Raw genomic sequence first — 9,543 nt, forward strand, 5'->3', positions numbered from 1 at the left:
ATTTTTATTATCTCGCATCCAAATTTTTCACACTTCGCCCTCGTCATAGAACAGGTGGTTGTGGAATAGAGGCGAAAGGAGTTCAATAGAGTAACTAATACAGATAAAATTATTAAAGTTTTAATTATAGGTATTGACTATTTAGGAAAATCAAAATTAAATATAAGGCATTTATCTATCTTTTACTATTAATTTCTACGATCACTCGTCTTTTCTTATTACTATTTTAAGATAAGAAACTATGATACATTACCTTCATTATAATTCTCCGTGGTGTTGTTTGAAATTACTATAATAATCACTATACACTATAACAACTACACACAATAATCACTGTAATTCATGTCCTAATTTATTAGTTATCTATTACTACAAATAACTCGTTAGTATGTTATTATATCCAACTCATTCGAATTATTTCGCAATTTATTTCAATTGATGATACATGTTGTGTTGCTAATATTGTTTTATTTGAAGGTAGATATAAATTTTCGTTCATTTAAAACATGATTGGTAATTAAAATAATAAAAATATGTATTTGTTGGTTGTCATATTAAGTATAATTATAGTTGAAATTAATTTAAAAATGTTATAAATTTAATTTAATATATAAGCAAAATAATTCTGTTAAATGTATTACCGGTTTTTTCATTGTTCCTAAAAGAAAAAATAGTAATGATAGAAAAGTATAAAAAATGTCCTATACCCTTATCAATCTTCGATGTGAATAATTTAGGAACCAGTGTAACCATTTTTCATCTATTTTCGTCATGTTTCTTAATAAAATGTCAGCTTAAAATCGTTCTGATATATTTAGATATGCGACACAGGGCTGCTTACTTGCAAGTTGTTTCACTGGATTTAGGTCGTCTTAAGGTACATAAATTTGTTTGCACCTACAACAAACCTTCAACGTAATGTCCTAGACACCTTATTCTTTGTGTAAAAGAAATTTTCTTTTGTGTTTTATGAAGTACTATCATTTATCTTCGTCGTGAAAATGAAATGTAGTTTTTAATGGACCGTATTTTTTTTTAAATTGCTGATTAATTATTCCTTACATCGAGCTCTATGCTATAGCTCAGGCTTAAGAAGTTTGCTTGGTGTTTTATTTAACAAAATATTTCCTTGTTAAAACGCTTTAGAGTTTTCTAATAACTTATTATTATTACGTATGGCGTTACTAATGTCCTAGTCAGTCTGTCTAGTTCTAATAGTAAGTTGTACCCAGTCATGTTTCTGCTGCACATATTTACAGACCAATCTCCCAAGTTTTTAAGTTAAAAACCCGATCTTTTCAATTTCAATTTGAAAATTAGTAACTATACATACATTTCTAGAATATATAGTTCTTATTTTTACTTTAAAAACGTAATTGTTTTTTTTTTATTTACACCTTAATAACAAAAATCGTAATGACGGTTTGATTTTCCATCAGAAAAACTAATACCACCGATAAACAATAATCCTGAGACTAGATTTAAAAACACAAAATTAGTTTTTTCCGATACCGGGAATCGAACCCGAGCCTCCTGGGTGAGAGCCAGGTATCCTAGCCACTAGACCATATCGGATGACTTAAAGCGTGATGAAATATATAATAAATAATGAGTCAAAATTTGTTTCCATATATACACTATTAGCTTCTTGACCTGGCTTTACACGCATATATAAGACTTCTGATATATTTCTACGTTTTGTTTATATATTTCTTTGTAGTTTTTTTATTCTATTTAGTACCACATAATCTCTTTTGCCAATAAATATAGTCTATACTACTCAGAGCTAATCTAGCTTTGCTATTGTGAAAGAATTTTTGAAATCACCGCAGTAGTTTCTGAGTTTTTTCACACAAAAATACAAATTTATCGGTTTTCTATAATAACTCTTATACGCTTGCATATCATTTGGAATTCTCAACCATATTAAAAAGCTGACTTCATTACGCTATCAAAATCTATTAGTAGAATAAGTACCAGTATTCTCAAGAAATTAAAAAAAATATGAAAATCTTCCATAATTTCATAATGATCATTAAAGTTCCCGAAAATATCCTAAGATAATTAGTTCTTGAATAAATTCAATTATAATACTGGTTCGCCGTAGAGTCATTGGTTCTAATAAATGTATTTTTTTTTCATTTTCAACCCTTACATACAACCACCCGCATCCTGCAAACGATCAGATTAACATATGTACATTAATAAAAATACGTAGGGCAATAACGCTATCAGTATCTGACGAGCTCGTGGATGTCCATGTAAGTTTTTTTTTTACATATTTAAAAAATAGCCGCTTCCCCCACCGATGAAAAGATATATATAATATAAAAAAAAATTCTTCTTATAAACTAAGCTTTTCAACCCAATAGGTCTGTATATCGCTCGAGTAAATCCCCATTTAGCATCGTGGGCTCCCTTACTAAAAGGGGAGTTCGTAAGATGCTACGGAGCTACATCGCTAAGACAGAAGGCTAGTATTGAATTATCTCTTTTTTCATTCGCGCTTTTAAATCATATTCTTCTCCAGAAAATCTTATATCCTCAATTATCTCTAGCTTTTCTATCTTGTAGTTAGAAATATGGTGAATAGCTATAAAGAGATGCTGCTATTTGATATGCAGTAATATTGCAACGCATACGGCATAAAAGACATTTTATTTATACCTCTATGAATTTCAGATAAATTTATTAAAAAATTCCAAATAAAAATGTTCATATTTTTCAATTTAAAATTGCTTGTTATTGAATAATCCCTTTATCGTTTATGGCTTACGTTGTTTAGTGCCTCCACGTGGCTGGTCATCTGCGATAGCAGTTATTATGATTGAATTTCCCTGCAACCTTTATCGTTGTTGTTTATTAGATACAATACTAATATAATCCGAAAAATATCCTTTCGAATTACCTACATACGGCATGTAAAATGGAATAAACATTCTGGATATTTCCATACAAGTAGCTCAGTTTAATCTACTTGTAGATGATTATGGAATTCCTTTTTCATTTTTCCCATCCATAAAATATCTTATTAACTTGGAAACTTACGGGAATTTAATGTGTTTCCAATCGTTGTATGTTCAGTATTACTATATCAAGTAATTGTCTGTGTGTGTTATTGTTTATTGCATAATAATTATTTTTTAAATAATAATAAAATTTACTATACACATAAGGTACTAAGTAAACACTTAAGACACTTTTATGGGATGAAATGTATTATTTTATGAGGCCATAATTTCCTCTCAATTTGGTTAATATCAAGACAATAATAGTCAAGTACTGAAACAAGAAAGACGCCCCGTCCTTGTTGTTGAGATAGTACGAAGTTACGTGAGCAGCGCCACCTGGCAGATAATGTGAGGAACAATCGATTCGTTCAGTTGACAACATGCGTCCGCCTGAATATCGTTGTAATATCTTTGTCTTGTTTAAACATAATAATATTCGCATAAATACCGCCTAATCACTCATAATCCTATATTTTTAATTACGGTTTTGGAGACAAAACTTAACTTCTAACTTGTTGATAAATTAATGTGAATATAAAGACTGTTTCTATAACTGTTCGTTGGTTTTACTTTCTAGGTTTAAGAGTATGTATGCATGTAAGATAGATAGGTCCTTAAACCTACACCTGGGTCGCAGGTCCCAGGCACTGTTGAAGTTCCTTTCCCTGCAACGTGATGGACCCGGCACCCGCACGGTGAATCCATGGAATGCTAAGAGGTTTCGTCTCATTATTTTTAATACAATTAACTAAAACTATTTTGAAACAACTTTCATTCACAGGTTTTATTGTATGTACCTACATAAAAGTACTTCTTTTATTTAAGCCTAATATTTGTAATTACATTTAAGCGCAAGAAAGTGATTTAATAAATATAAGTTAACGAAAATACTAGGTACTCATTATAGTTTTGATTGTTTGTGCATCAAATAATTTCTGTGTTATTGTTGAATCCCAATAACACGTATAAAAGAATATTGATGACAAAGTACGTATAAATATCACAGGTTAAGCAATTACCATAACTTAGCCGGCTAACCTTTTCAAAAGGTCAACAATAATAATTAATGGTAAAAAATTTATTTATATATATTATAGGTAAAAATAAAAGATATAAGTAAATAGCACTTATTTAAAATCTTATAATACATACTAAATGATGGGATTTAAAAATGGAATTACAATAAAATAGAAGTCTTGAAATGTCGGAGTTTAAAACGATTATTTTTAACATCGTATTTGTCTGAAAATCAACTTCAGTATATTATCCAAAAATATAAAATAATAAAAATAGATTTCGTATAAAAACACTTAGACAGGAGTTTGAAAGTATCGGCAAAGCTAAAATTAGTTAATAAGTATATTTAATAAATATATATATATATATATATTATAAGAGTTTTTTTATTCTATTCATTTAGGACTGTCATGATTTAAATAGAGATATAGATTTTGTTATAACAACGTAGTACATCCACTTATTTTTCCTCTTCACACCATTATGAACCAATCAACTATTCAATTCATCCCTTAAAATCCAAATATGAGAAGAGTCACTAATATTATTTATGCTCAACTGTGTGGTTTTAAATCAACAAAACACTTATCTATTTAACTAATCAGCCAATTATGATGAAATTGTAATTTCATGAAGAGTTTGCTTTATAAAAAATAGAACAATTATGAAAATTAGTTTTTCCGATACCGGGAATCGAACCCGAGCCTCCTGGGTGAGAGCCAGGTATCCTAGCCACTAGACCATATCGGATGTTGTGGAGGAGCAAGAAATAATTATAATAGTAAGACCGCAAATAACATTTAACATGGCAAAATTTTTTAAATAAATAAATACAATATATTTAATATTATTAAACAACAAACCTTAGACACCGACTTCACAAGGTTAAGGGATATTAAGAAATTTTATATGTTTGATAAGGTATTAAATTAGATTATTGGAAGGTTAGTAAAAATAGAGTTTGTTTATCTATATAAGGTTTTAAGACTATTTTTGTGCAGATATTTAGAATTTATTTTTAGATATGCTAATTTAGGACATAGAATAAGAATGCAAAAACTTATTTTTAGCTTTTTAGTTCCTGTTTCATTACCTTGTTTTATTAAAATCGGTTTCTTTAACTTGAAAATAATTTTATTTCTTGCTTTTAGTGTAATTATAAAATAGTTACGTAGTATACAGTAGCTGTATCGAGATGGGGAGACCTTCGTTACGTGCATCTCGTATAAAAAGAGTCGAGCTCGGGAGTCTGAAATTGACAATGTGTTAAGCGTAGAGAAAGAAATACAGCACGAGGTCTTCAAAAATCATCCGTCAAAGTGGAGAAACTCTTTCTCGAATACTCATTTATATAAAAAAAAATATCTCTAAATGTTTGTGATTTTCCGCAATTTTCTTTTATTTCCTTAAATTTTCAGAGAATCCCATTATAAAAACCTGACTTGGTGACCATAACATCACCTGGAGAATGCAATCTATCAGATAAAAAAGGAATTTCTTAAATCGGTCCAAGAGTATTTGAGAAATGGGGGAACATACATAAAAAAAATCCAACGAATTGATAATTGATAAGGTTATACCTTCTCCTATTTTCAAATCGGTTAAAATCAAATTAGTTAACTGTTAATTTAGAAATAGTTAATGTAGGATTGTAAATTACAGTGATTTGAAAATTATTAATAGTTTGTATAAATGATTATTATTATTTATATTTTTTGCGTTGGTGTGAAATTCTTTTGTTTTAAACTATTCCTTATATTGTTTCGAAAGTAAGACTTGTCCAACTTCATGGTCCTAAAACAAAAATAGCTCATAAATTTCTCTCCCTTTGGTGTATCAAATTGAGGTTTATGCTTGCGTATACAGCGGAACCTTTATTGCATCAATTTAAAAATTTAATTTTCTTCCAACCTAAGAGTTTAAATGCCGTAAAAAGGTTTTAAACGTTTCTAAGTTAAAAGGTATGTACAGAAAGATGATTCACAAAGTAGTGATCTAGATGATTTAGGTTCCGTCTTTACTTTTCAATGCAAAACCCTAAATATAAGTCATACATTATACGCAGTATAAAATATTGCGGTGGAGCAGTCGGAATCAAGAATCGCACATCCTTCAATTTCAATAAAAAAAATTATCTCGTGATGACCTAATAGTCCGATAAACCTTTTATTATTAATCGATTAAATTAATTACAAGGAAAAAAAAATTAATATTATGAACAAAGTAATGTAAATAAAACAAGCCTTAACATAAATTTACCACTTTTTTTTTTTTACAGCAAGCGATGACACAATGTTATTGTGTATATTCACTACAATTCCATCAAGTAGTTGAATATTGCGAACGTCTAAATCTCTTTCAATCGATAAAACTGTCTGACATTTGAATTTAACATTCCATAACTATAGGTTATCGGATTTGGTAGATTTGCCTAAAACGATCTGGATGAAGTCAACCATGTGTCTTCTGCCCTAGCAAATATAGTGGTTTATATTGTATATAGTGGTTTTGACTTAGTTCTTCATTGGAATAATTCAGTGGATAAATTAAATACATTGTTTTTTTTACGGTAAGGGGGCAAACGAGCAGACGACCTTTCTTATGAGAAATAGCTACCGTCGCCCATGGACATCTGCAACATGGTGATACGGATGCGTCGCCGGCCTTGAGGTGAAGGGAAGAATGGAAGGATGCTGATGTTCCAATAACAATCCTGATAAGAGGCATTGCCCTAGGTCTCAACTGAGATTCTAGTTTTGTGTGTCGTTGATACGGGTTACGAAAGGGCCCCGATTGGAAATGCATTTGCCAGGTCTCCCTGGACCCAATCCCCATGAAACACTCGCAACACCGATCAAAGGGGAACTCAGACAGTTATGTGGGACTCGCCTGGATAGACTTGTAAACTACCCACTATAACCTAACTATAACCCTCATCGCCTTGCAGATCGCTACGAGGTCGCTTGTGCATTCGACCGTGATGCTATGGTGATATCAAAATTTCGCTTCTCGGCCTTATGGCTGAAATCAAAGTTACTATCTGTGCTTTTCAGCTTAATGCCAGATTTAAAGCCTGACTAGGTATCAAAAGTTCAAAAGAAGTAAGTCTTTAAAATACATATTCACTATAGGGTTAATTACTTCTTAGCTCTTACAGTACTTTTCATGAAAGTTTTTAAATTAATCAAAATAATCAAAAATTACTAGTCCTCGAACTGCGATTATTAAATCCACTTATTTAATATTAGATAAAAATTTTCCCAATACTAATAATTTATTTATAGTTGTATTTATCTTTATTTTGTTTCTAAGGAAAGTAAATAAGTGTTATTAACTCTATTGTTATGTCTCAAGTTTAGTCAAACTTCTTTCCGACACCCAGCTATGGAAATAACTTTATTTTTTTTTATCCTGTAAGCTAAATTAGTACACCATACTTCACATATAGAGATTTACTAAATTAAACTTATTTTTTCGGACACTACGCGTCTTAGATATCATGATTCATTTACTATTTAGAGGACTCTCATTTTCGTTAATCCAACTTTAAGTATTAGTCATTAGTAATATTACTCGTTTCTTATAGTGAAATAATTCATATCATATTTGATTTATTGTTTTAACCATGTTTATAATCAAAATAACAAATTAAAATCTCTTTAAATTATAGACTATATAATTTTATTATTATTGTGACGTGAGCTAAGTATTTCATGAGATTATCAATGTTTAAAATCGCCATGGACTTAAAGTTTCTTATATAAGACTAACTCAATGTCATTTTTTTTCACATTTCATTGAACATTTTTTATAAATAAATGAAATCTCTCCTTAAATGTAATTATAATAAGTATTAGGCTACAGAGATCTCAAATTAAATGTACGTCGACGTCGGGATTTTCACTACCATTTTTTTAATATGCTTTTATTTCTTAATTAAGACCGCTAAGTTATTTAAAGTAAATATTTATTTCCTCTGTATTTCTGGTAGCAAGAAAACATAACCATTCGTTTTTAAAATGCCTGAATTTGATTCCATCTTTTGTAAAAATTCGATTATTAATAATGCAATAAAGTTTAAAATGAAGTATAAAGTTTTTCCAGACTAAATACGTATGTACAAACGAATAACATGTACGCGTAGCTAGGCAAAAATAAATTAATTTAGTATAATATGTACGCATATATATATTTTTTAAGAGACGATACCTCTTAGAATTCAAAGGATGCACCATGCGGGTGCCGGGTCCATCGCGTTGCTGAGAGAAGAGCTTCAACAGTGCCTGGGACTTGCGACCCAGGTGTAGGTTTAAGGGGCCCTTATCTAAAGCACGTTAAACGCTTACCTCCACTGTCCAAGCTCCTCTCCCTACCAAACCAACTTTGAAAAGAACCTACTAGGGCTGCCTTCGATGTACGTTCCAAGAATGAATTGATGCGAGTTCTGGACAGGCCCAAACTTTTAGTAGGTTGTTGACAGATCTAGCCGTTATACCTCTCGCTCCCACTCTATTAACTTAATCAAATATTATTTAACAACAAAATTATTTCCCTTATCTTTACTTTTCATACAATCGCAAACTAATTTTCTGGGCTATCATACTACTCACTAGATGAAGAACGATCACCTTTTAATTTTATATATAAATATATGTCAATACTAAAATTGTCTATTTTACAATATTTATTATTATATTTAGCAATATATTACGAATTATTTTGTTATAAATATATATAAAACTCTCAGCAGCCAATCGCTATAAAACTTTGAACCTATTTCATCTCAGTTAGCAATCTCAGCGTGTTCTTTATTACGTTAAAGGACAAATTCATCTCAAGGGAAAACCTACCCCACAAGCTATGAAATTATCAATACCATAAAAGTAATCAGATCTTAGACTTTCGCGAGCATTCATTTAAATGAAGATTTTTTCAGATTACTACGCGTATTTTATTTTTCTTATAAAACTACATACTCCCGACGTTTCGGTGACTTTGAAGCAACCGTAATCACGGGAAGAGATTTCTAAAAAATAAAATAATAAATAAATTAAATACACTACAAATAAGTAAGACACTATTTATAATTTATCTATTGGACCAATCGTGTTTATGTGTATACATGTACTTTACACGGAAAAGTGGAAAATTTAATGAGGGCAAAGGAAAACTAATTAAACAAGTTCAAAATTATCGAGAACAAAAACAAACAGTGCTATAAACTTTCCGATACCGGGAATCGAACCCGAGCCTCCTGGGTGAGAGCCAGGTATCCTAGCCACTAGACCATATCGGATGACGGGTGCAAACTGAAAACTTAGGATGTGTTAAGGCTAGACTATAAATACATAAAACTTTTCACAGCTTTATTTTAAAAAGTTGAGAAAAATGTCTGCCTTCAATAAATAGATTTATGGAAATGTTAATGTCAAGTTTATCTTCGATTGTAATGTTTCACTGAATAATGTTATTATTCCTTTTAGAGATAATTTACTTAAGATAATTCAACAATAGT

The 9,543-nt window shown here is 30.3% G+C and overlaps 3 non-coding genes across 3 annotated transcripts; all 3 read right to left on the reverse strand.

Annotated features, from left to right (window-relative positions):
• Positions 1-1,503: 1,503 nt before the first annotated feature.
• Positions 1,504-1,575, reverse strand: Trnae-cuc (transfer RNA glutamic acid (anticodon CUC)). Its single transcript has one exon. It is a non-coding gene; the product is annotated as a tRNA-Glu (tRNA).
• Positions 1,576-4,706: 3,131 nt separating this feature from the next.
• On the reverse strand, positions 4,707-4,778 carry Trnae-cuc (transfer RNA glutamic acid (anticodon CUC)). Its single transcript has one exon. It is a non-coding gene; the product is annotated as a tRNA-Glu (tRNA).
• Positions 4,779-9,252: 4,474 nt separating this feature from the next.
• Positions 9,253-9,324, reverse strand: Trnae-cuc (transfer RNA glutamic acid (anticodon CUC)). Its single transcript has one exon. It is a non-coding gene; the product is annotated as a tRNA-Glu (tRNA).
• Positions 9,325-9,543: the final 219 nt, after the last annotated feature.

This window comes from Danaus plexippus, chromosome 27 (genome assembly GCF_018135715.1).
Source record: "Danaus plexippus chromosome 27, MEX_DaPlex, whole genome shotgun sequence".
NCBI lineage: Eukaryota > Metazoa > Arthropoda > Insecta > Lepidoptera > Nymphalidae > Danaus > Danaus plexippus.